At 31.9% G+C, this 27529-nt stretch overlaps 1 protein-coding gene across 2 annotated transcripts in view; it reads right to left on the bottom strand.

Annotated features, from left to right (window-relative positions):
* Nucleotides 1–206: 206 nt before the first annotated feature.
* The window catches only part of LOC147817006 (histone deacetylase 9-like), a 103117-nt gene continuing 75794 nt past the window's right edge, over nt 207–27529 (bottom strand). For both annotated transcript variants that reach the window (XR_015429833.1, XR_015429834.1), the window contains exons 9-10: nt 9762–9813; nt 207–264 (exon numbers count right to left, since the gene is read on the bottom strand). The gene's annotated coding sequence lies outside the window, so the exon portion shown is untranslated. The remainder of the gene's footprint in view (nt 265–9761; nt 9814–27529) is intronic.

Here is a 27529-nt window from a genome sequence, read left to right on the forward strand (position 1 = left end):
AAATACGCAAAAAGTAAAATTAAGGGGGTCCAAATTCTGTCCAAACTACTGGAACCTTATTTCTCAGATTACGGCTCCCTCCAAAATTCATGTTTATAGTAGTTTTTCGTCCGTGTTGCAGTTTTGAAAAAGAAAAATTCAGCAAATGAAACAGCAACAGATATTAGAAAATTTAAATTTTTGGACAAAAGACGTAAAGATTATAATCTTACCTGTATTTTGTTGTACTACGTTATACAGGTCATTTAACATCATAGCTCTTTCCTATAAGAAAAATTGCTGCTTCATTAAAACCATAGTTAAAAAATAACAGCAGTCTAAAAAGTACAATTAAAAATTCAAGATATGCTACTACTCTCTATGGGGGTTGGAAAAAATTGGGTTCCGTCTGCAGACAAACTTCCTCATGTTTTTCAAATTCCAATACTTTGACCAAGATATTATAACGCGCATACTATGAATTTAATTTATAACTTTACAAGCTCAATGAATGACAATTTAATGGAAAAACCACATCGTTTTTCTGTTGCTTTTATAACCTTTTTATAGATAATATCCTTCCATCCGGGTTTTCACACTCAAAATATCATATTTAGGTAATCGCTTTTTTTTTATCAGTGTACCATGTACGTTTTTTATTATCAGTGTACGTGAAATCCATTACTGTTTGAAATTTATTTTGTCAGCTAGTTTTTTTCAGCCATGGTTAAGTTTTAATTCCGACATTTTGATGTCATGTTAGTACCAGTTGCCTCTTCTAACATCGCGTTACGTAAATCTATATCGTTTAAATAATTTTTAGACCATTTTACATGGTATTTAAAGCTCCAATATTTTCTACATATTACGACAATCAGGGACGTACTTAGGGTCTTAGCAGTCCAAAGCGAAACATTGAGGCATTTCAGCATGGCATAGGACTTATTTTTATTCCAATTATAATTTTTCATTTTTTAAAATTGTTAGATCACACACACAGGTCTGACTAAATGTAAAAATAATTTTTAATATTATTTAGTACTGCAACTAAAATTCTTAATATTACTAATAATAAAAAAGTTTATTATTTATTCACTGCAAACTAATTATTGAATAAATAAGTGTAATCAGTTATTTTTTTAAAAATCAAACTCAAAGCAATAATGAATGGCAAAGACAGAGAACCAACTTGACGAATGAAAAGTAAATTAATTTAGAAGAGAAAACATTTTTAAATACAAACTCTTCTTGGTAGAACAAGTCTTTATTCCTTATTTACAAGTGGATAACTACACATTTAATAAATTTTAAAATTACTTTTATTTGAATAAATATAGATAAAATTAAATGCGCATAAAATAATGAAATACTAGGAGGCTTCGCCCCCTGCTCGCTGGCGCTCGCCAACCCCCGGAACTGCTTTCGCAGATCATTTCGGATTGCTTCGCAATCCGATTCTCGCTTTGCTCGCGCACTGCATACGTTCTTAACGTCTAGCTTTAGTATACTTTTTTGAACACTGAAGTTCCGAAAACTTTAACTGTAGAAAATTCTAAACCTGTAAATTTCAATATTAATTTGAAATTGCAAACAGTTCACATTTTTTTCTTAATCACACTATTCTAAATTTCAGTTGTTGAGAAAAGTAACTTTTGTAAGCTTTGTTTTAAAGCTTTTCCCACCAGAGGGCTAAAACCATGTGTTGTAAAACAATATGAAATAGTACTGAACGCCGGATGTAAAGCATCGGCTTCGATGAAGATAATTCGGTGAGAATTCACCCGATTAGACATATGATATGCTCACTACGTGCTCTTGCGCGCCGAATCCAATCAATTAAAAATGAAAACTGTTGCCAGCGCGAGAAAAGAAATATCATCGGTTTTATTGATACATACGTACGTATTAGCGTTTTATATAATATAGATAGATATTTATTGCTGAAGAAATATATTTATTGCCGAAGAAATATATTTAGTGCTAATTAAACATCAAATTATTTTATACACTGCATTGAGTACTTTATGAAAATTACATATGATATGAATAATGAAAATTTATAATTTAAAAGTTACATTAGCTACTTTTAAGCTCAGAAGAAAATATTGTTTCTTAATTTATTTACATATTCCTTTGATGTACTCGCCACTCTCGCCAGTTTTAACCAGTTTCTCACTAATATTTTTCACTCCCGCAAGCTTGGCGAGAAAAAGTTTTATTTTATTTTATAACCATCGTTGAACAACCGACCCAATTTTGGGATTACGACAACTAATGTTCAACTCCGTAGCCCTCTAATTTCGAACCTAATCCAGAAGATAAGGGAGCTCCTGGAGAAATTTGTACTTTTCAACGGAACTAATCAACATTTACGTTACATGGAGAGGAAGACCACGTTCTACTGTTAGCCTGACGGCAAGGGGACTCTAACCCATGATCCATAAGCCCTGTGCAAGCCGGAATTCATATTGCCCAGCCGTGACTTGGATTCGAACTCGGTTCACCTTACTGGAGTGCGAACGTTCTATCCCCAGAGCCATAGCGGCACATTAATAAAGATTTTGAAGAAAAGATAACCCTGTGATAAACATCCTCAGTCTAAGGGAAGTCTTACCTTCGTCGCATAACGGCGGCAAAATGTTTGTTAAAAATGTTTATTCCTTTGATAAAGTTATACTAATATTTTGAATAAATTGTTCTGAGAAAATTTATCCTTTTATATTCTCTCCAGTGGTGACCGCGTTCATCGCAGCACGCTGAAAGAAACCTTCTTGGAAAAATTATTAGATTATATTACTTGAATTTTTGCATTGTTTACTACGCGAGTGACGTTTCAAATTGGTTATTATGGTCATTCGTTTGGTTTAATTATGCAATTTGTTCCCCTTATAAATTAGGTTTTTCGTTATTAGTATAAATTTTAATATAAATTTAATTCTAAACTTAGAATACATGTCAAAATTACGTTAGTACATGAATTCAGTTTAATTTGCTTAAAATTAAAAATTGAGCAGAATCTTACTGAATCTCTATATGCACGTATACTTTTTAAACTACCACTAAACATGGAAGAATAATATCAAATTTTGGTTTGTTAAGTAATTTGAATTTATCAGGAATTACTAACGACCAAACGAACTATAGCAATATTATAGCAGATATTGACCCAGAAACTTAATCGACAGTTTCAGATATTTTGTTTCATCTTCCAGCAGCTAATAAATATAATACTCTTAAAGGAAGTCGTATTGCGCAATTTACAGACTCTGAAAATAAACGAATTCGCAAACTTCTTCCCGCATTGCAGTTAGGGGACGACAAATAAAAAACGGACAACACTGAATAATTTTTGATAATAATGTAACAATTGATTTTAATAATTATGTAATAATTGATCTTCACATTCTAGGACTTAATCTTGATCGTTCGAGGGGTGACCTCTAACATGCTAATTAAGAAGTGCAGACGATATTTTAAGTTACGAAATCGGACATAAATACGTACTTTCCTTGAATAAACAAACCTTTTTTCAGACTGATTCGGATTTCTGATCCCCGAAATATAGGAGGTCCATAGTTTGGTCATCAGAACACTCCAAAGTATGGACCAATTAATGTTAATTTTACTTGTTGCGGATTTCACTATATCTACGGAAACGAATTTCATTATTGTATTCAAAGAATATTTCAGTTAGCTTAAAAAGTTTTCGAGATATAGCGAAATACGCTAAAAGTAAAAGGACCATTAAGGGGTTCAAACTTTGGAGCGCTCTCCTGACCAAATTATTGGAACCATATGACAAAAATAGCGTCGATATTTAGGGGGTCAGAAATCTGAATCCGTCATTAACAAGGTATGTTTATTCATTGAAAGTACGTTTTTGTATCTGATTTCGTAACTAAAAATATCGTCTGCACTTACTGAATACCATTTTTGAGGTCACCTCATCGAACCATGAAGATTGAGTCCTAGAACGTGAAAATCCGATCATTAGATCAAAAGTTATTCAGGGTGGTCTTTTTTGCGTGCACTGTACATCTTTAAATGAACATTTTTTGAAAACCTGACGGCTACAAAGTTTGCCAACAAATCTTTCCGTTAGCTTAGCACCACTTGAAAATTTAGCTCAACTAGCTGATAAAATAGCCAAATTTAGAACGGATCCCTTACTAAACGTTTGTGTAATAAATAAATCCACGAGTTCAAATCCCGCACTCTCTGCAAATCCACGAAAAGATTTTTCAACATCGAAGCTGGTATATCAACACTTCGTATCGATGATAACGATACCAGGTAACACCAGGTATCGATGTAATTACACTTCGTCAGCAAATAACAGCACTTAGCCAGCAATTTGAAAGATTTTCTAGAGAGAGATTGCGCAATCGATCTCGAACAAGATATAATAATTTTCTTAGAGATAGATCCAGCTCTAGGGAAAAGAGGAAAAAAAAAACGTCTAAATTCATTTTTTATCATTCGAAATTTTGTCAAAAAGTTAGGAAATATTGTTCATCGTGTTCTTACAACAATAGCCAGGAGAGCAAAAAACGGCTGTCGCTGGGACGGCGACAAGTGATCTAAATGCCGAATGATGTTCGTGTCGCTTATTTGTATTTGATAAAAAGACGAATTAAAATTTTTTAGTGGATTCAGGTCTGGACGTGAGCTGCTCGCCCGTCTCGAAAATGATTAGAAATTTGTAACTTGATCCATTACAATTATTTAAAGCTAATAATTCAAAAATGTTGACCTGCGGAACTCAGTCATTGAACATTAATTCAGCATTAAGAAGATACAAAATTTTAATTGCTACGTGTCACCTATTCCAATTATTTTCAGAGCACTCGGGCTGTTGATTGACCTAAAATGATGTCACGTTTCTTTGTTTGGCATAACTACCGAAACTGATACTTTTCAAATAAAATTAATTTCAAGTGACACATATTTTTTATTTCATAGCCGTCGTTGAACAGCCGACCCAATTTTTTTGGTTGACGACTACTCATGTTCAACTCCGGAGCATTGTCATTTTGAACCCAATGCAGAAGACAAGGGAACTACTGGATCAAGTATTGGGAGAAATTTTGCCTTCGTGGAGGACTTTTTAATGGAACTAACCCGCATTTGCGTTACATGGAGAAGAAAACCACGAAAACCTGCCCTGCTTAGAATGATGGCGAGGGGAATCTATAATTCGTCTACCACTGAGGATATTTTACGTCAGCGCTATGGTCGATGCAAGCCGAGTACGGAATTCGAATCAACCAGTTGTTGCTGGGATCGAACCCGGGTCACCTCATTAGCAGGCGCTAATGATTGGCGCTTTCATACGCTATGGACTGACGGTAGGCCGAAATAGATTGTGGTTGAATGAATTGTGAAAACGTTGGATAGAACAAAGTGAAAAATACGTGGCGAAAATCGACACGTTAAAGAAAAAAAAATCTCATTTTCGAAAAGGGAAAATTAAGCACTTTTTAAAAACTCCCAATGAGAAATAACACCTTTAAAACTTTTAAAAAATGAAAATCGAAAATAAGCAAGCTTAAGCACTTTTTAAAAAGCACCTTGGCAGCACAAAATGTGTGTCCCAGCCGTTTTTCAAAATTAAACGAATGTTGTTTAATAGTGAACGTATCAAACTGTCTGTTTGGAGTGTCAGAAATTTCATTTTTTGGATAATTAATAACTAAGGATAGCAATAAACCACAACCTGATAAAGTAGACACTATCTTAAATTGCCCACAGTCAAAAATAATTAAGGAATTATGAAGATATTTCAGATTTCTAAATTTTTTGTTTTCTACTTCGTGCAGCTCATAACCAAATTTATTTAAATGATTTTTTGTAAGGCTCAAAGAGCGTAATGATAATCATATGATTGACTGGTCAGAACAGTCTAATTTCAAAATTGAAAAACCCTTTTAGCAAACTCTATGCTGCTTACACATTCTAACCTCGAAGCAAATTTAGAATTACGCGTGGTTGCCTCGGATTTTGCAACAGGAAACTAATTTCTTCAACTGTTAGCATTTTTTTCGCAATAATTTATACGAAACTGAAAAAAGCTATAGCGCTTACGACAGGGAGTTGTAATCAAACAATTCAGTTAAATGCTCGAAATTTTGTTTTGTTCACAGAAAACAAACCACTCACCTATGCATTTAAGCAAAAGTTAGATAAATGTTCACCCCCAGCAAGCTCGTCAGTTAGATTTTTTTTTTATCTCGGTTTACAACAGATATAGGATACCCAAATGGTTCTGATAATATAACAGGAGATGCGTTATCAAAAATATCTTCTATAAACAATACCGAATCCTGTAGATTATAGCAAAATTGCAGAAGCTCAGGAAAATAATAAAGAATTAAATCGTTCAATCAATATTTCCCAAGATTTAGATTTTAAAAATGTAAATATGGCTGATACAAACACTTTTTTATATACTGCGACATTTCTACTAAATATTTTAGACCTTTTATTCCAAAACAATGGCGTACACAAATATTTGATACTATTCATTACTTATCACACCCCGGTACAAAAGCAATTAATAAATTGATTGGTAATGGATTTATTTAGCCTAACTTAAATAGAGATTGCAATATGCGGTCTAGATACTGCATGCCATGTCAAAAATCATAAGGCATACTATATCCCCTATCTTTTCTTTTCCAATAAAGTCCAACCGCTTTGACCTCTTTCATCTTTGATATCGTTGGCCCATTGCCACCATCTAAAGGCTTTTCATACTGCTTAATGATGATCGACAGACTTACTAGATGGGTGGTTCCGATTATAGAAGAGACTGTAGCTGAGGCTTTCTTAAAAACCTGTATTGCTCGCTTTGGTACTTTATTTACCTCTCACACTAGAGCTACACAATGAGCTATTGGCGACGGTCTCGAAAACTTCTCTGAGGGTGATCCGAAGACATGCCATCACAAATTTGATGGCTCTCCTGCTTTGGCAGCCCGACGACCAGCTCTCGAACTAGAGCACTTAACGGTTGAACAGTTTAACGAGGACCGATACAGCACAGCCTCGGTCCCTACACAGGCAGGTCACCCACCCTACTTACTGATCGCAGCGAGTGATGCTTGAGTTCTACTGGGAAACGTATCTTTACGATCAGTCCACTGCGGGACTGCCCGGCTTAGGTCACCTTCAGTGATAACGATCAACCAGGGTCACCAGTTCGAGAGTAGACTCTTCAAAACTCTAGCACATCTCGTGGGCATCAAAAGAGTTGATCCTCACCTTACCATCCTCAAAGTAATGGAATGATAGAACAATGGCACCGACCCTCGACAGCTGCCCTCAAGGCCTACAATACAGACTGTGGGGAGAGTAGAAATCGACAATGCCAACCTATATTTATCAAAAGGTACCTCAAGATTGGATCGAGTTAGCAGGTCTTATATACTAATCAATTGATGTTTGATAATAAGGATAGTTAAGCCATACTACTCCGCTACTAGACTTTAATCAGGGATACAATTCGATGAATGAATACTACTAGGACTGTGTTAAGTTTACCGGATTTTGAGCATTTATGGTGAGAGTTGTATTAAGTTCATGGCAGTGTATGTGGTCTCTCCTGTGTTGCTATTAACAGTCTAGAGTTTGCAGGATCACGTTGTGTGTAAAAGAAACTGAGAACAGCGCGAGGAGGACGATGACTCAGACACAAATAGAAAGTCAACTTTTTAATGCATACCATACATCGAAGTAAGCTTGTTCATAGCACGTCAGCAGGTCACAAATATGGGGAAAGCAGAAATCGACTATGTCAACCTTCATCTATCAAAAGTACCTCAAGATTCAATCGAGTTAATATGTCTTACAGTGAATTGATGCTTAATAAACATAGTTACAGTTATGCCCACAGGACCATTGGTCAACCTTCTTACCGGCTATTCTCTTGGGCTTCTGAGCTGTATAAATGGAAGATCTACAGTCACCATCTTCAAAGCTCGTCTGCGGAACAACACTTTGCATCCCAGTTGAATTTTTTGATTCTACTCCATTTGTGGACTCGTCCAAAATCCAACTTGCTATTATTCACAGAAACATTTCTCTACCATCAGAACATCTCCAGCTTCCTGCCATTTTAAAAAGTGAGCGCATCCAGCCTTTAAAGTCACGTTTTCATCAGGAATGATAGGAATGCCTTTGCAGGTTCCTTTTGATGTTGAGTATTCGAGGTCAACAATCTCTACTTCGTTCACCAGGAGTTGGCACTTGACTCCACCTCCTCGGAGTTCATTTCAGAGCAGGAAATAAGAGGAGAAACGTCTCCGCGCTTGAAATTGAAACAATCCTTAATGCGCAAACAGGGAATTCTTTTTCAGTCACTTACTTCGCTTTATCATCTGCTATTATACCTTTCGTTACTCTAGCTAATTAAATATATTGCCGCAAAAGTCTCAAAAAGGACACATTATTCAAATTTATGAAATATTTAATGTTAGAAAAATGCACATAAAAATTGAGAAATAAATATTTTTGTCATACGATCGCCCAATAACAACCTTGTTTAGGATTGTTCACATCCTTCTCCCAAAAATAGCGAAATAGTAACGTCGGATACCACGTGATGAAGGCGGATCCATGTGCCAACTCCTGGTAGACGAACTGTGGATCGCGTGAAACCTGCCCTCCTTGAAACTAAATTGCTACCACTCTCTGGGATAACTAAGACTGTATAGTGTGAAATACCGTTTACTCCTGCAATTTAGGAAGACAAAAAAAAAAAAAAGATTTGGAAGAACTGTGCTTCTTCCAAAAAAGGTATAGCCAGTGAAACACTGCTGTGCTCTATTCTGACCAGTAGTTTTACTCCGGAAATGGACACAAATGAAATATATTTATTGCTAAATATCAAATAATAATAAATTATTAACTAACAAATTATTTTTCACACTACAACGAGTATTTTAAAATATGAAAATTATAGGTACGATTGAGAGACATGACGAAAACTTTTAGAACTGTAATGTATATACATTTTTCGTATCATTTTAAGTAATGCAATTTTAAATGGTGAAATAGAAAATCGGTCAAATAATTCCTAAGAAATTGAATTTTGAAACAGTCGCATTGTTTGAAAAAGTCTTATATTTAAAAATTGATTTGTCAGGAACTATTCGGTCAATTTCGCTCAGTTATTTTTATTCTTTAAAATGCTGCAAAAATAGTATACCTTTGAATTCAATTCTTTTCTTACTATTACTAAATAAAATAACAAATATTTACTAAAGGATTTACTTTGGTTGAAATATTATTTCTGGAAAAACGAAGGTTATAATCGTGTTTGCTTAAAACGTTCTTAAGTTATGATAAATACGCAAAAAGTAAAATTAACATTGAAAGTTACAAACTCAGGACCACTCTTCAACCCTGAGACCTTATTTCTCAGATTGCGGCTACCTCCTTTTCAAATCAGACGATATGCTTGTTCAAAGAAAGTACGTTTTTGTGTCTGATCTCGTAATTTAAAATGAATGAATTAATGTTTGAACAAATTGCATGTTTGAAATGACCCCCTCGAATCATTCAGATTAAGACCAAGAGCTTGAAGATCCAATCATTAGATCAAAAATTATTCAGAGTGGTCCATTTATTACTTTTTTGTACATTGTAAATCAGAATTAATAGCTGCAGTAGTTATCCATTTGTGCTGTAGTTTTGGAGAAAAAAATATTGAAAAATTTTAATTTTTGGTCAAAACACGTAAAGGTATCAAAATAAATAAAACATGAGAATTATATTCTTACCTATATTTTGTTCCACTACGTTATACTGCTCAATCGACATCATAACTCTTTCCTATAACAAAAATAAGTGCTATAGTAGAACCATACTTCAAAAAAAAGCAGTCTAAATCGTACACTAAAAAATGCATGGTATGTCACAATTCCATTTATAATTTAAAAACCGCATTCTTATCTGCTTTTAAGAACTTAACCAAAAAAATATTTTGTTTCTTAATTTATTATTTTATTCCTTTGCAGTGCTCGCCACTCTCATCAGTTTTAATCTGTAACTGTCACCAGTTTCTCTCATCAGTAGTTTTACTTCCGCCAGCTTGGCGAGTTAAGTTTTTTTTTAAAATTAATTTTATTTTATAATTGTCGTTGAACAGCCCACCCAATTTTATGGGTTTAAGGACAACTAATGTTTAACTCCGTAGCCATGTTATTTTGAATCCAATCCCGAAGTCAAGGAAACTCCTGGATCGAGTATTGGGAGAAATTTGCCTTCGGGGAGAACTTTCTGTTGGAACTAACCCGCATTTGCGTTACATGGAGAAGAAAACTACGAGAACCTCCCACGGTTAGACTGACGGTAAGGAGACTAACCCATTATCTGTCTACCACTGAGGATATTTCACGTCAGCACTGTGGTCGGTACAAGCCAGATGCGGAATTCGTATCGACTGGGATTCGAACCCGGTTCGCCGAATTGGAAGGCGAACGCTCTATCCCCTGAGTCATCGGTTTTGAGGGAAAGGCAACTCTATGATAAACATTCTCCGTCAGGTGAAGAACAAGCACCTATAGTTTGACTATAGAAAGAACTCCCCTCGCCACAGTCGTCTGCTACTTTGGAAACAAGAAACAGTGCACCTCCTTTCCTCCCTGGTTCCCTTTCTCTCATCGACCGGAGGTAAAACCTATCTTAAATAATGACCAAACACCCCTACTTGAAATAGTTAAACCTCGTAACCATAGTCACCGCCACCTCTTCAGACGAATGGCTAGGGGAGGTCCTTACATTGAAAAACAATACTTTTTACTAGTTAGCTTGGTCGCATAGCGACCTCATAATGTTTAAGTTTGTTAATAATGCTTATTCGTTTGTTAAAGTAATACTAATATTTTGAATAAGTTGTTTGAAGAGAATTTAACCTTTTATATTCTCTTCACCTTAATTCTATGAATGAAACATTTAATATCATCGAGATTTGATATCAATGGTTTATTACCACAGCCTTAAGGTAACCGAAGGCTGATTAACAAAAACTTTAGATGGTGAAACGATTTTCTACAATAGTATTGAATTTTGAGTAAAAATGATGACATATAATATAAATGTAATTAAATAAAAGTAGAATTATAAAATAAGATTTATTTTTATTATAGTTAAATATTTTTTAGCTTAAACTATTTAAGAACTACTGTGTTAACAAAAACTTTTTTACGTGAATTTAATCTAGCTATTTGTTTTTCTAAACTTTGTTAGCAAGATTGAAACTTGTATTTTTTGATCAAAAATTAGTTAACTTTGTTTTAGCAATTATAGATTTTGGTGGGTTGGATAACAGTTTTTTACAATAGGCTCAGGCTTGAAAGAAAAATTAACTTTTCGGGTTACTAACTTTTAAACATAATTTGCTTTTGACACAGGTTTTAGGAGGATAATTATTTCTATAATATGCTCTAATTTAAAAGCGAAATTTAAACTTAAAAGTTTTTTGGTTAGAAATTTGCCACGTTTGCTTTTTTCCATATTTTATTTTGGTGAATAAGGGAAACTTTAAGAATTTCCTTCATTGGGAAAAAGTTTGAAGGTGAAGTTCTGTGGTTCCTAAAACAAAAATTTGCCAAATTTTGATTTAAGACTATAAATTTGGTAATAGGCTAAAGAAAACTTTCGTAGGACTGACATTTTTAAGTTAAATTCTTGAAATGCGATATTTTAGTTAATATAACTTGTTTTAGGCACTACTTTTTTTGCCGAATAGGGTAACAAGTTTTTGTTGGGAGGGAATAACATTGTTTTTTTAATTTGATCGAAAGATTTGAAGCAGAATTAAATTTTCTAGTTTTTTGATAACTAAAACTTATTTAGATATAACTTTCCTCAGTCGTCCACACGACGAGGAAACCTCTTCCAACAACGGGATTAAAATTTGATGCAAAACTCAAACTGTTGCTTTTGGTCAAAATTCAGCCAAAAGTTTTTTTGGCCAACCCAAGTCAAAAAGTCGTGATGTTCCCATCAAAACATTTTGACTGTTCATGTTGGTTTCAGAGAGATTGATGATGGTTCAACAACATTTGATGGTCACCATCATCCAATATTTTCCAATATGCATTCATGGTATGTCTGCAAACCATTCCATGATAGAAAACGCTACTTTAATACAATGATGGCTACTTTAATACCATGATGGTCAAGAGAATTCGTATGAATCCAATGATGATTTAATGGGAATTCTTATTGGTTTTCAGGACAACAAAACAATGTTCTTGTTGGTCCATCAGTCCAAATTATTCCTGATGATGGTTGCTCATAATTGTTCCAACATTTGATTTCCAAGGAACTATGATGAGCAAACCTTCAAAACAAGTTGCTGTTCTTACGGTGAACCATCATTCATCGGTCCGAATTCCTACATTGGGATGATGGTAACTTGTGATGGTAACCATCAAAAAATATAGTGGTTCATGATAGAATTATTAATGGTTACCATCAAAATTATGTTGATCCATCAATGGAAAGCCATCAAATATGGTAATCTTTGTGGCTATAAAGTTTTGTTTGGTTAGACTGGGGTATTACTTTCTCGTAATGAGCTAATACTCGGAGGTAAAATTTAGTATCTTAAATAATGACCCAACACCCCTACTTGAAATAGTTAAACCTCGTAACCATAGTCACCGCCAATTTCACAATTGGGTATAATATGAAAAAAACACAACTACTTCGATTTAGTAGGAACAACATATGACGCAATGCTAAACGAATGGAATTTAGTTGTTGTTTATTTAGTTATTGTTATTAGTAGTTGTTGTTATTTGTTTCAGTTGTTGTTGTTTATTTAGTTGTATTTAGTTTCAATAACTTTTCTTTATAATGCAATAAAACCTGGCGAGCAGCTATTTAAACGATCGAACACTTCGTTTGTTTATTTGTGGCTTGAAGTTAGGCTCGCAGAAAATGCCGTTCATGGGTTAAATTTAGTAGGAACAACACAACCTGTGACGTAGGCTATATTATACCCAATTAAGCCCTAATTTGTTTAGGACAAATCTTGTTTCGGATCGTGGACTAACGAAAACTTTTGCATGATTTACCATTTTCAATAAAGAGCCTAAACTAGGAGGAAAAATTTAACCTAGTGGGGTTTTGAACAATAAACAGCTCATGACCGTAGCCTCTTCTTGATGGGTTGTCTATCGAAACTTTTTGGCGTGATAGCCTTTGATCTCAATTTCCCGCAATGGGCAAACAGTCCTCAATAAAATTCGTAAATTTTATTAAAAAATTAGTTTGCCGCTGAGGGAATAGAGCGTTCGCTTTCCAATGAGGTGAACCGTGTTCGAATTCCGCATCCCGCATGCACCGACCTCAGTGCTGATGTAAAATATCCTCAGTGTTAGACGCGACATGGGTTAGAGTTCCCTTACCATCAGGCTAACCATGGGTGGTTTTCCTCTCCGTATAAAGCAAATGCGGGTTAGGTCTATTTAAAAGCCCTCCACCAAGACAAAATTTATCCCAATACTTGACCCATGAGTTCTCTTGTCTTCTGGATTGGGTTTAAAATAACAGGAGTTGAACATCGGTAGTTGTAATGGGTAGCCCAAAAAATTGGGTCGGCTGTTCAAAGACTGTTTAAAATAAAATTTAAAAAAAAGTTAGTTTGGCTAGCAAAGAAGTGTTTTGGCTAAAAAACACATGGATTTCAAAATAAAATTTTTTTGTTGCATATTTTATAATGAAAAGCTTGTGCTGTGCAAGCATAGACTTACTATATCCTCATATAACGCCAACTCGGAATTGTTAAATTTGATATATATTTTGCTTTAAAAATTTTCCATTTTTAATAATTAAACAGAAAATTCTCTCCTTTGTTATTCTAAGTTTGGTTAAAAATTAGTTTTGATTAATAATTTCCAAAATTGAACTTAAATTTGGGGGAAATTCAACTCTTTATTTTTTATTAATAAATTTTTTTTTGTTGTTGTCAAAAACTAGGAAATTTTTTTTTGCGATTCAGCAAACGAAATTTTTTTCTGTCATCACGGATTCCTACTATAAGCGAATGTTTGAATGCGAAATAAAAATTTTTTGTCTTCAAGTTCAAAAATTAGCATAAGATTGTTTTTTCCAATATACTTTTTTATACGTGGGATAGGAAGCAAAATAATTTGGTGGGAAAATGTAGGCCTATTATCTCCTGCAATGAACTAATTTTTGAAGAGCAAACTTAATTTCTTGGATTCAAGGTCAGAAATAAGCTGTACTTGCTTTTGCCTTTAAACCGTTTAGCGTTTAGAAATGAGGCACTTAAATGAAAATAAAAATTGATGAGGACAAACTTTTATCTTATTACTGAGCTCTTAGTTGAACTCTAATAATTAAAATATAATAAAGTATCGAAATAATTTAAAAATTAGCGAAAAAAATGGGTTTGACAGAAACTTACTTTTCCAACACGTTTTTTTTTTTTTTTTAAAATTGTACTAATAATTTTTGTGTACAAATATTAACGTTGAAAAACTTTGTAGCTTAACTACCATTACAATTATTCAATTCCCATTCATTAGTATATAAAACATGTAAACTTTATCTCGTTTTGATAGATAATCATTTACATTGTCGTTCACATACTTCTCGCATTGGACACTTTCGGACGTGAACAGAACTCGCTCAGGGGATAAAGCGTTCTCCTTCGAATGAGGTAAACCGGTTTCGAATCCAGCAATGGCTTGTCGAAACAAATTCCGCATCTGGTTTGCACCGACCACAGTGCTGGCGTGAAATATCCTCAGTGGCAGAAGGGTCATGGGTTAGAGTCCCTTTATCGTCAGGCTACCCGTGGGAGGATCTCGTGGTCCTCCACTCCATGTAACGCAAAATGCGGGTTAATTCCATCAACAAAAAGTCCTCCACGAAGGCAAAATTTCTCCAAGTACTTGATCCTGGAATTCCCTTGTCTTCTCGATTGGGTTCAAAATGACAAGGCTACGGAGAGGAGCATTAGTAGTCGTAAACCCAAAAAATTAGGTCGGCTGTTTAACGACGGTTATAAAATAAATAAAAAAAATATAATAATAATATAAATATTTATATTTGGTTCTGTAATCATTGGTACTGTAACATTAGTTTTAACGTTAAAGTGATTGATACAAATAAATTTAATACCATTTTTTAAATTCGGTATTTGTCATACGTTGGTTAATTTTTGTGGGTAAACTGAAAATTTTTAGTTCTTGATTAAATTAATTAAATTTTTTTTACTAAATTAAATTTTTCTGAGTCACTTGTCACTGCGAATAAGGAACTCGGAGTTTCGAAAGGTTGGCTGAAAATGTGGGTAGTAAACTATTAATCAAAGCACGTGGAAGTTTTTCTAAGTTTGTAACTACCTAAATTTACACAAATTTCTTGACTTACTTATCAGATTTCTTTTCATATGTAAATACTTCCTAAACTATTGTGGTGATCTAGAACATCCGATAACAAATTTTAAAAAACAAGAAACATCGTTCATGATCTAGATTTTGGTACGATTTGAAACAATCTGGCTGGCTTTCGGAAGACGTGGAAACTTTCGTAACAGTCACTTTATGGCCCAAAAACACATAAAATCAAAATGAAAACATTCAGGCTTGCTGGGATTTTATACAGCTTCTAAATTGCATGAAATAAAAAATGGTAACTGTGAAAATAAAAATGAAAATAAAAATATTAAATTTAGAAGTAGTGAGAATTTTATTTATAAGAATCTCTTCGTTGGAGAGAGTATCCAACATTGAGCCTTTACATCTTTCGCGTTTACGAAAGCTTTATTTTTTTAATGTGCCTTTTCGTATGTAACATAAGCACTTTAAAGCTTTAAGAAATAAACCCAATTCTCTTAAAGACCAATCTGTTTCTGAAATAGTCCATTTAATTTATTTTAAGAGCTTGAAAAAGAGTTTGCTTCAAAGTTTTCATTTATAATTAAATAATTATTTTAATTCATTTTTTATTTTCCCCTTCATATTTAAAAACTAAGATAGAAAAATAAATTGTAAATAAATATGAGTCTCATTTGCTTTGTCAAAATAAAAGCAAAACGTATCCTGTTTCTCGCTGAGGAGACTGTTATATACCTTCTTATATTATATATCTTTATTATACTGTAATATACCTTTATTCTACGGTATATACCTTTACATATGGTTATATACTTTTTATATTGTGTTTATACAATGAGGATGTTTTCTAGAGTAAGCACAAAGTTTTGCTTTTTCTTTCTTTTCTTTAGAAAAAAAGAAAAAAGAAAAGCAGTGAAATTATTTTGATTGAATTAGAACTCTGTTTTTTTCTAGTGAATATAAGTTTCTTACTAAAGGCTTTAAATATCAGGAATAATTTTCTGATAGGAAAAGAGTGATTTTTTTTATCCTTTTGAGTTCCTTAAAAAACAAATATCTTGAAGTAGTATTTACAATAATTTTATTGGTTCAAAATAATTATAAATTAAATGTGTCTTAAGCGAATATCACACGAGAGAAAAATAAGAGCAACTATAAACGGTAGGACGGGCGATATAAAAATTTTTTTATATCGTGATGCATCGTTAATAGCGATGCATCGCGATATAGTATTTTTGAAATTCATTTACTTGTAAGGCACAGAAAGTAGGATTTCTATCAAAACTTCATACTCAGATTGATTTAAATCAATTTATGAATTTGAAGATACATATGTTTTGCTAAAGAAAGATATTAATGTTATATTTTCTAAAAATGATCGCGCAAATAACGAAAGATTTCTTAGCTTAAAAATAAATAAAAAAATAAATAAAATTGAAATTTATCAATATAATATTTATCTAACAATATAGAAAGAAAATTTAAAAAATAAGTTCGTTAAAAATTATTTGCAGGCTTAAAACAAAGTGCTAAAAAAAAAGAACGCTTTTAAAACAACCCTATTTTTTATCATTAGATATTATTTCACATAAATAATTAAGTTAAATTGAATAATTACCGAATTCTGAACGAAAAAACAAAGTAAGGTTTAATTTCTTGAAAAGAAAAACAAAAGAATTATGATATTCAATAATATATTTAACTGACAATATTGAAAGAAAATTAAAAAACACGGTTATACTCTTTAATAAAACGAAGTGCTTAAAAAAAAAAAAAAAGAAGTCGCAAACCTTACTAATTTTTTTGAATAAACAAAGTTGATTGACTTATGTCCAAATCCAAAAGAGAAAAAAGAAGTTTTGTTTTAATTTTATTTATAAAAACAAAAACAACTAAAGATTTATAAATTTAAAATTTTAAATTAAATTTAAAAACCCATTAAATTATTAGAAATTTTATCCCAAAAGTTTTTAATAAATTAAAATAAAGTAAAAAATAGCCTAACAAATTTAATTACTTTGTAATTTAATTCTTTATGGGCACCTTAAATTAGATTTCCGATTGTAATAAATTCAATAATGTAAAAAATTACTTAAGCATATAATATCAAAATTAATTTTCACATTTAAAAATAAATAAAAAAGTTTTGTTTTAAAATAATTAATTTACCTAATTAATTAAGAAACACTTCTTTATATATTCTTTTCAATAATAGATTACATTCAGAACAAGGTAAAGGCGGCGATCACTAAGTCAGTCCCACTGAAAATAATCTACAAGAAACGATATCAAGTCGCGACAAAGGAAAAGAAAAAAACTATGAGGCGCGAAAACGAGCATGCGAAATCACGATATATGTTCTCAAAACTGATTCTGTTTCTACCGCTCATCAATCAAGGCCGTTTCAAGACGATACGTACATCGTCTTCCCCAGCGCGAGTTGGATCGGAACGTAAGAGAAGATCCTTGCGTGTCTTGTATCGCTATATCGTTAGTCTTTTTTACTCGACAGCTGATGCATCGCCTGGAACGAAAGTCACTCAGTGGCGTAGCGAGGGGTGGGCAAGGGGGGGCATCATGCCCAGGGCGCTACTCACAAAGGGGTGCCAAATGGTCCGCAAAACAAAAAATTGCTGGATAATTTTTTTTATTATAATTGATTTCTGGAAAATATATTTTAAATTTGTGCCAGTGTAATATAATAAATGTTAATTCATAAATATTATTCATAATATTTAATTCATATAAATATTATATTAAATTCATATTCATATTAAATATATTTCAATATTTAATTCACGTCCTTGTCATCGCGCTCTGCTTAGAATAAAACTGAAATGTTATTAAATGTTGTATATAAGTTTAATGTCAGCATAAATTATATTGTATATTTCACTATGTTATTACCTTTCAAGTTCAAGGCATTCTTGGTAAGTAATAAATCAAATAAGATTACTTACTACATCTATTCGACGATTCTATTATTAAGTGAATAGAGTATGAAAAAATTTGTTGTACTCATATTTGTCACCACAGATTCAAAATGAATTCATTCATCTTCTGGCATCTACAGTTCGAAATCAACTAATAAACGATATCAAAAGAAATAAATATGTATTATGGACTTTTGTTTGATTCAATTCCTGATATCTCTCATCGAGAACAAATGTCCCAAGTCGCTAGGTATGTAGATGCTGATTTTATCAATAAAAAAGTTTCCATCAAAGAATCTTTTTTGAGTTTTATTGAAATACATGCTAAACATGCAGCCTCGATCGAAAATACAATTTTAGAGAAATTAAATTACGATAAAATTTCATTAACAAACTGCAGATCACAATGTTGCGATAATGCTGCCGTGATGGCAGGTCACACATCTGAAACGCGATGGAGCGCCAGAATAGAAGCGGTTATCGTTATCATCTATGGGCTATAGAATATAAGAACTAATAGAAAAATTAGCAGAGCACACTACCACTACAAGTGACAACAGAAGTGAAGCTACAATTCTGTTGCAAAATATACTAACCTTTAGTTTTATAACTTTAGTTAATATCTGGTACGAAATCTTAAGAACGATTGATCGTGTGCAGCTCAGATTACAAGATCCTAGAATGAATTTTAGAGAAGTGTTCCATGATCTTGAATCATTAGCGACTGAACTAGCCGAAATTTGAGACAAGCTCTGTAAAGAGGCAATAGAAAAAGCAGAGTCTCTTTGTGAAAAATGGTATATGGATACAACAATACGTGCCTGGAGAATTGGCTATGGTGGTCTTTCCGCAGAAATTGAAATTTCTCGCGTTATGAAAAGCACTTTTGATCGTCTCCAACAAGAAATGTGTAAACGATTAATTGACCTTAATTTCAAATTTGGATTTCTACTAGACGTTGAAAATTTATTAAACAAGGATAATGTTGATAACGACATTGAAAAAAAATTTTAAAAATCTGGGTGAATTTTATAATACAGATTTCAATGTAATAGAACTTTTTATCAAAATATGTGACAGCAAAATGTTACTCCGCAGTAGAAAAGAAATTAAACCTAAAACTCCATTAGAATTTCTTACTTTTATAATCAATCTCGAATGGAGAAGATGTTTTTCCAAATCTGAGAGCGGCATTTGAAATACTCCCGACTATCTCAGTATCAATTGCTAGCTGCGAACGTTCATTCTGCAAATTAAAATTAATTTTGACAGACCGCCTAAGTGACCTAGCATTTTTAAGTGTGGAAAGAGAACATTTTTAAATGATCAATTTTGATGATATTATTGATACATTCTCTTCATCAAAAGCACGGAAAATTTAGACATAGTAATAGTTTTATTAATGTATTATAATCATATGATTATTAAATATATGTATCTCCTTAGAGATAATAAATATTTACTTTTTTATTGTTTAAAAACTGCGTGTTTTTAAAATATTTCTTTATAAATATTTCTTTATAAATATGTAAAATAAATAATAGGTATCTTTTGAACTAATTCTAGATGATCATATACATTTCAAAATCTAGTCTTGTTCTCTCAACTACATTTTTTGTCTCAAATTTAAAGCCTAGCTTGAGTCTATGACTTTATTTATTTATTGATTTGCTAGTATATTTTACATATAATATTATATAGTTTTCGAATGGGGGGGGGCGCTAAAAGGGTATTGTGCCCCGGGCGCGAGTTAAGCTCCCTACGCCACTGAAGTCGCTGTATCGGTGTTAAATCGATGTGTCACGATATATCGATTTATAGCCCAGTCCTAATTTGCGGAAACTCAACTCTAAAGGCAATTTCGCAGTTAGTAAATTCGCAGTAGCAATTTCGCATAGTATAAAAAGGATTATGATTTCTAGCTCATTTTTATGAATATGATATTAAGATGCAAATGAATTCCATGTTGCATCTCTAAAGAGATAATAAAAGGGGAATAGAATTAAATACTATTTAGTATTTTTTTGCGTTCAATCGAGTGACTAGTATTATAAAAGTTATTTATGTTTTATGTATAAAAGTAAAGTTTATTTATACATATTTACGTATCTAGAATTGCTAGCTAGGCAAGTGAGGTATCGTACACGCGAAATCGAATAAAACCAAGTTGTCTGATTTAATACTTGAGCAACTCAAAAATTTATAAAAGTCTCCGGTGTAGAAAGAACATTTTCTTTACTTTGACTTGTACCACTTTATGCAACTGACATTGATATCTAGACAAGTAAGGCTTCTCTTCCAATTTAATTTTTTATGCTTAATCCCATAAAATAGTCCTTTGAAGCAATTGTTTAGAAGAAATGAGGATTTAATGTATGAAATATGCAAATTTTGACTTACTCTTTAGTAATAAAATATTTATAACATGAGAACCATTAGATCTATCAAATCAATTCTAATTTTTGTTTTAAATTTAGCCTAACAATATATATCAACTCCGCCACATGGATAGCTTCGGCTATTCCGTGCCCCAGTCCCAAGCCTGGATAAAGGAGGAGGGTTGGGCGTAGGGCTAGTCCCTCTACCCCTACCCCGTAAAACATCCCTGACTACAGAAACCAAAAGCATATCGGGCCAAATTCTCTTGGCGGAAGCAATGACTTGTGAAATTTCAAATGACAGTTATCTAATCTGGAATGAGGAAATCGGGCCCATGAAGTGTCGAAGGGAAAGCCATTTGGAGCTTTTGATGCAGAAGAAGTCATTGATGAAACCTAAACACAAGTTACGAATTGGTGCTTAGAATGTAAGAACTATGTACCAATGTGGAAAAAGCAGACAGGTCAATGGAAATGGATAGATACCAATTGGATATCTTGGGAATATCAGAACTAAGATGGACAGGTTTTAGCAAGCTTAAAACTGGAAGTGAACAAATCATTTTGTACTCAGGAGCTGAAGAAAAGCACGAAAGAGGCGTGGCGCTAATCATTAATAAAGAAACAGCGAAGAGTCTTTTGGAATGGGAACCAATCAATGATAGAATTTTATTTTATTCAAAATACATTAAACTATCAATTATTCAAGTGTATGCACCAACGAATGATGCCGATGAGGAGGAAAGGGAGACATTTTATGATCAACTACAATGTGTTTTAAATCGAGCTCCAAAACATGACATGATAATTCTTATGGGAGACCTTAATGCTAAGGTTGGAAAACGGATTAGTGATGATGAAACCTCCATGGGAAACGAATCACCGGGCGACAGGAACAAAAATGGAGAACTGTTTGTTTCCCTGTGCGAACTAAATAGTTTGAACATAGATGGGAGTAGATTCAAGCATAGAGAGATACATAAATGAACATGGACCTCACCAGACGGAAGAACAAAAAATCAAATAGATCATATTGCAATTAATAACAAGTTCAGGAGCTCACTAAGAGACGTAAGAGCGATGAGAGGTGCCGATGTTGGATCAGATCACTACTTGATTCTAGCAATATTAAAAATAAAATTAAGAAAATCATCAAAGAAGACGGGACATAAAACAATAAGCTATGACATTGCTAAGTTAAAAGCCAAAGAGTGCAGACAAGAATTTTCAATCGAGTTGAAAAACAGATTTGAGCTGTTAAGGGAAGAAGAAAATCATAGCAACACTCAGCAATCAGAAAATGAGGTAAAAGAAAAAGTTGAAGAGACTTGGGAACAGATCAAAAACATTTATTGCGATGTAGCAGAAAAAGTGTTGGGTAAAATGAAATGAAAGAAAAGCAAAGAATGGATAACGGGAGAAACATTAATTCTAATTGAAAACAGAAGGAAAAAGAAAATACAGATGGAAACTACAAAGTCTGAAAGATTATTTAATCGGTATAGACAGCAGTATAGTCAAATTGATAGAGAAGTATAAAGTCAATTAGAAAAGACAAAAGGAAATATTTCAGACTTTGCCACTGAAGCTCAAGATGCAGCGCAAAAAGGACAAATAAGTACTTTCTATCAGAAAGTGAAACAAATAAAAGGAAATAAACGAAATTCGCAATGTGCAATACGAGACAAAAACAATACGTTACTTACTACGGATGAGAGGATCGAAGAAAGATGGAGAGAATATTTTGAAGATACGCATAACACCATGTTGAAAATTCTGAGCAACTCCCAAATGTTACATTAAATGTAGCATCTACTGTAGATTTTTCTTTGGAAGATATCTCGCTGGATGAGGTACAGAATGCCCTGAAGGCCACAAAACCAAAGAAGGCTGCAGGGTGAGATGGAATCGTGGCAGAGATGCTTAAGGCAGATTTTGAAACCGCTACAAGACAGTTGCAAAAGCTCTTCAATGAAATCTGGAGAAATGAAAGAATACCAGAACAATGGAAGGAAGCAGTAATAGTGAAAATTCCCAAGAAAGGCGATCTAACAGAATGCGAAAATTGGAGGTGCATTAACCTACTTTCCATACCGGGAAAAATATTTGGAAGGATAATTTTGAATAGACTAAAACATGAAATTTATGAAATTTCAAGAGAAGAACAAGCAGGTTTCCACAATGGAAATGGAACAATGCAGCAAATCTTCACACTTAGAAATATCATTGAGCAAAGCTTGGAATTTAATACTTCTTTATGTTTAAACTTGATTGATTTCAGTAAAGCTTTTGATTCAGTTAAGAGAGAGAAATTATGGGAAATTTTATCACTTTATACTATACCAGAGAAATATATTAACATAATAAGATATGTATGATAACAGCAAAACATGTATAGAAGTAAATGGAGAATTAACTGAATTCTTTTTGGTAAAACCTGGCGTGAGACAGGGATGTGTTTTATCAGGATTTTTATTTATACTGGTGATAGACTGGATTATGCGAAACAGCTTGAAAGATGAAAAAAGAGGAATAAGGTGGAATTTCACAACTACTTTAGAAGACCTTGATTTTGCAGATGACATCGTACTTATTTCATCCAAATGTACAGAACTTCAGCTTAAAACAGACAAATTCAACAAATATTCAAATAGTGTAGGTTTATTCATAAACAAGAAGAAAACTAAAGTAATGAGAATAAATCAAAAGAAAAATGACAAAATTAAAATCACAAATCACGAAATAGATGACATAGAGTCATTTAGCTATTTAGGTTCTATTGTAGATAAAAAAAGGTGGAAGTAGTGAAGATACTAGACAGAGAATAATCAAAGCAAGAACATGTTTTAAGGGATTACATAAATTTTGGAGAGAGTCAAATATTGAAATAAAGACAAAAATAGTTGTTTACAAAGCTATTGTTAGGGCAGTACTATTATATGGCACAGAAACCTGGAAACAGACTGAGATCGAAATACAAAAATTAGAAACCTTTCAAAACAAATGTTTAAGATTTATTTTTAAAATTTTCTGGCCTTACAAAGTATCAAATTAAAATCTATTAAAGAAAGCTAAAATAAAAACAACAGAAGATGAAAATAAAAAACGAAGATGGAGCTGGCTCGGACATATCCTTAGAATGTCCAAAGAAAAAATTACATCTGTTGCGCTTACATGGGCCCCTGATGGTAAAAGAATAAGAGGAAAACCCAGACTTACCATCCAGCTCATGTTTTTGAGCGAATTAAAAGAATGTAGAATATCTGTCTGGGAGGAAGCAAGATCTATTGCTAGAGACAAGAGGCGTTGGAGGGATATGCTAGAGGCTTTAAGTGCCCAAAGGCACGTAGAGGATAAGTAAGTAAGTAATAAATATATAACATAAATAATGTCTGATTTGACTCAGAATTTTATTGTCATAAAATGTTTTTACATTGCATTTTAACTGCAAATATTATCAAGAATATCACTTTCATGAAATACCAACTTTTTTTAATACCAAATTGTTTTTAAAAATATAGCAGAATTTTCAATCTCATGCTTACAATTTATTATTGTAAAATTTTAAATATTCATTATTTATATAAGATAATTTAATTAAAATTTGCAGGATTTATTTTAGGACAAATTTGCTGTATGTTAATTTACACACAAAATAAATTCAAATTTATTAATAACATAGAACATAGAAAAATAAACAATATTTTATTAATAGCATACTTTTCATGCACCCTGTTATTTTTGTTATAGGCTCTTTAAACGTATTTTGTATTTTAAATAATGCAAGAATCAATTTAAAAAATGTCAATACTTAGAACTTTATTCATTTACATAATTTTTTTTTTCAATTTCAATCATAAAAACAATATAACATCTTTTTCCTTCTACACCAGACAAATCTTACATGTTTCCACAAAATATCAGAAATAGAAGACAGAAATTACTATCAGGATAAAATTTTATCCATACATTATTAGAAATCAGTTAAGCCTTCAGGTATCCCTCGGAAACTTATTTGAAGTTTGATAATATTTTGATTATAGTTCAAAGATTATTCTATACACGAATGAAAGATTATTACATTTGGTTTTGTAGTTTTTATGTTGGGACTGAAATTTGCTTTAAAAAAATAAATGGTATTTATAAATGAAGACTATTGAAAATGAAAGTATATTGAATAATTAATAAGGTAAACTTACATACTAACTGCCATTGTAGAAAAGTAAAATATCAATAAATAACTTTGATAAAAAAAACAGTCTTCAAATTTGTTTTATAAGTATGATGTAACAATTATTTATTCGCATTAAACTAATAACATTAAAACTTATTATATTTTTTTCCAATCAAAACTTTCATTACTTTTCATAGAAATAATTTCTTAATTAATATAGAGGAATAATTTTTCTGGCATTTCACATTAAAATATTAGCCAAGCAACTAGCCAAACTTCGTTGCATTGTTATTTTAAAATATAAAACATAAGAGATTGTATTTATTAATTTTAAATTTCAATCCTTATTTCTGTTGATTAAAAAAACATGTTTTCTATTGTTTGAAGAAAAAAATTAATTTTCCTTAAGAATTCTTTAATTTTTGAATTGCTTCCTTAATGCAATTTAGAAAAATCAGAAAACATATTCGGTAAATATTTACCTTATCCCCCACAAAGTCACTCCATTTTATGGTAATTATTAAAAACTTTTTTTAAAAAAAAAGTAGTGAATATATTATATAAAAATAATGTTTAAAATTAAAAATTCCACACTTCAAACTGCTCTATATTCTACAATCCCTTTCCGTTTTATTTTCTTATCTGCTTCTGCATTCGTCCCCTCTCTGTTTTGGTGTATTTTGATTAGCATAATATTTTGTTTATTATTATTTAAAGTTAACACACATTTATCTATAGATACTTTAGTTTTCTGTAATGGTAGCAAGCATACAATTTTACCTTACTAATTTTTCAATATAGTTTTATTTTCAATATAACGAAAAATGCTTTATAAATACAAAATTTTGTTGCATAATTATAAATAAGGCCCGGATTTTGATGACATTTGCATTTTTTTGCATTTTTTGTATTTTTGGACATTTTTTGTCCTTTAGAGAATTTTTTTAGATTTAAATGGCATTTTTTTAAATTTTGGGGCGTATTTTGCATTTTAAAGTATTTTTTAAGTTTTTTGTTAATTTTTTCCAATTTTTATTATTTTTTGGGGTATTTTTATTACATGAAGAACAAGATTTGTCTTATAATTTGTCTTGATTCAGAAGATGCTGCATCAATTAAGATAGCGCAAAACGTGTAGGCCTCTGATAAAATCGAAGGAAACTTATCATTTATCAAGTCTAACTTTGCTATTGTGTCCTCGACAATTACAAGCTTGGAGAAACAAGAATTGGAACTTTGCGATGCAATAAATTCTATTGACGTAGTGAGTCAATTGTTGCAAAAAGCAAGTGGAAAGATAGCACAAATAGTTGCAGCTAAATTGAACAAAGTTTTGGAGAAGAACACTGGCTTCCAAACAATGAAGAAAATATCTAGGATATTAGCAGGTGAAGTAACATCTTTTCAAATTGAAGACGAATTGATAGTAAGTGAGACCGTCTTTTTCAAGTACGCACCAATAACATCAGTAGACGTTGAAAGAAGCTTCTCCAGGTATAAAAATTTACTTTCAGACAAGAGACGCTCGTTTACATTTCAAAATATCAAAAATCATTTAATAATCCAATGTAATTCTAATATTTAGTAGATTTATTAGATGGAAATTGTTATATTCATTAAAGTTTCTATACAAAATGAAAATGTTTTGGAGTCAATACATTTTCCTTTTTTTTTGTTATTTTAGGATATAAAATATATTTTTCAAACTTTAATGAACGTAGAACAAGTAGTGCATTGCTTTATATTTTTTGAAATGACTCATAATATTAAAGAGTGAGAAATTCTTTTAGTTCAATATTTTTACTTTATTTAAGTCATGTCATAAGGAATTTTTAGCGCAATGTTCGCATTTTTAGAGCACATTTTAAGGGCATTAGTTGAGATTTTTTAGCTCATCAAAATCCGGGCTCTAATTATAAAGTATAATAAAGATTGTATTTCTTAATTTTTAAATTTTAATATTCTTTTTAATTTTTATACCTGTTGAAAGTAAAAGCATGTGTTTGATTTTTGAAAAAGTGTAATTTTTTTTATTTGTGAAATAGTTCTTTTATTTTTTCATGCGAATTGCTTTAATTTTAGAAAAGCTTATTTTAAAACACGTTAGAAAACTAAGAAAACATCTGTGGCAAATATTTACCTTATCTCTCACAAAGTTACCCAATTTTTAAAAATACAAATTCTCAATACCCCTATCTGTTTCTACATTCATCCCCTCTTTTGTTTGGTTTATGATGATTTGCATAATATTTAGTTCATTATTATTTAAAATTAACTATTGATACTTTTTTATTTATACTTTACATTTATCTATTGATCCATTACTTTTCTACAATGTAAGTATGTACAGTGGTGGCCAAAAGTGTGGACACTTTTTGAAAGTCTCATGTTTTTCAGCTTTGTGTGCTTGTAGAATATATTAATTTTCACTTAAATACAAACGTTTATATATCAAATTGAAGGTAATTTAATGTAGAATTCAATAATAAATACAGTATTACAATATCTGTATTACGAAAAAAGTTATACAATTAATAGTAAGATCTATCTTAGATTTGCAATTTTTTAAAGTGATACTTTCACAATCAATACTTAGTAGGATAACCCTTAATTTTTAAGACAGCTTCACAGCGTCTTTTCATCGAGTGAACGAGTGTTTGGAGTTCATCTTTCATAATCACATGG

The sequence above is a fragment of the Parasteatoda tepidariorum genome, chromosome 1 (assembly GCF_982258835.1).
Source record: "Parasteatoda tepidariorum strain Cologne lab strain chromosome 1, Ptep-v5.0, whole genome shotgun sequence".
Taxonomy (NCBI): domain Eukaryota; kingdom Metazoa; phylum Arthropoda; class Arachnida; order Araneae; family Theridiidae; genus Parasteatoda; species Parasteatoda tepidariorum.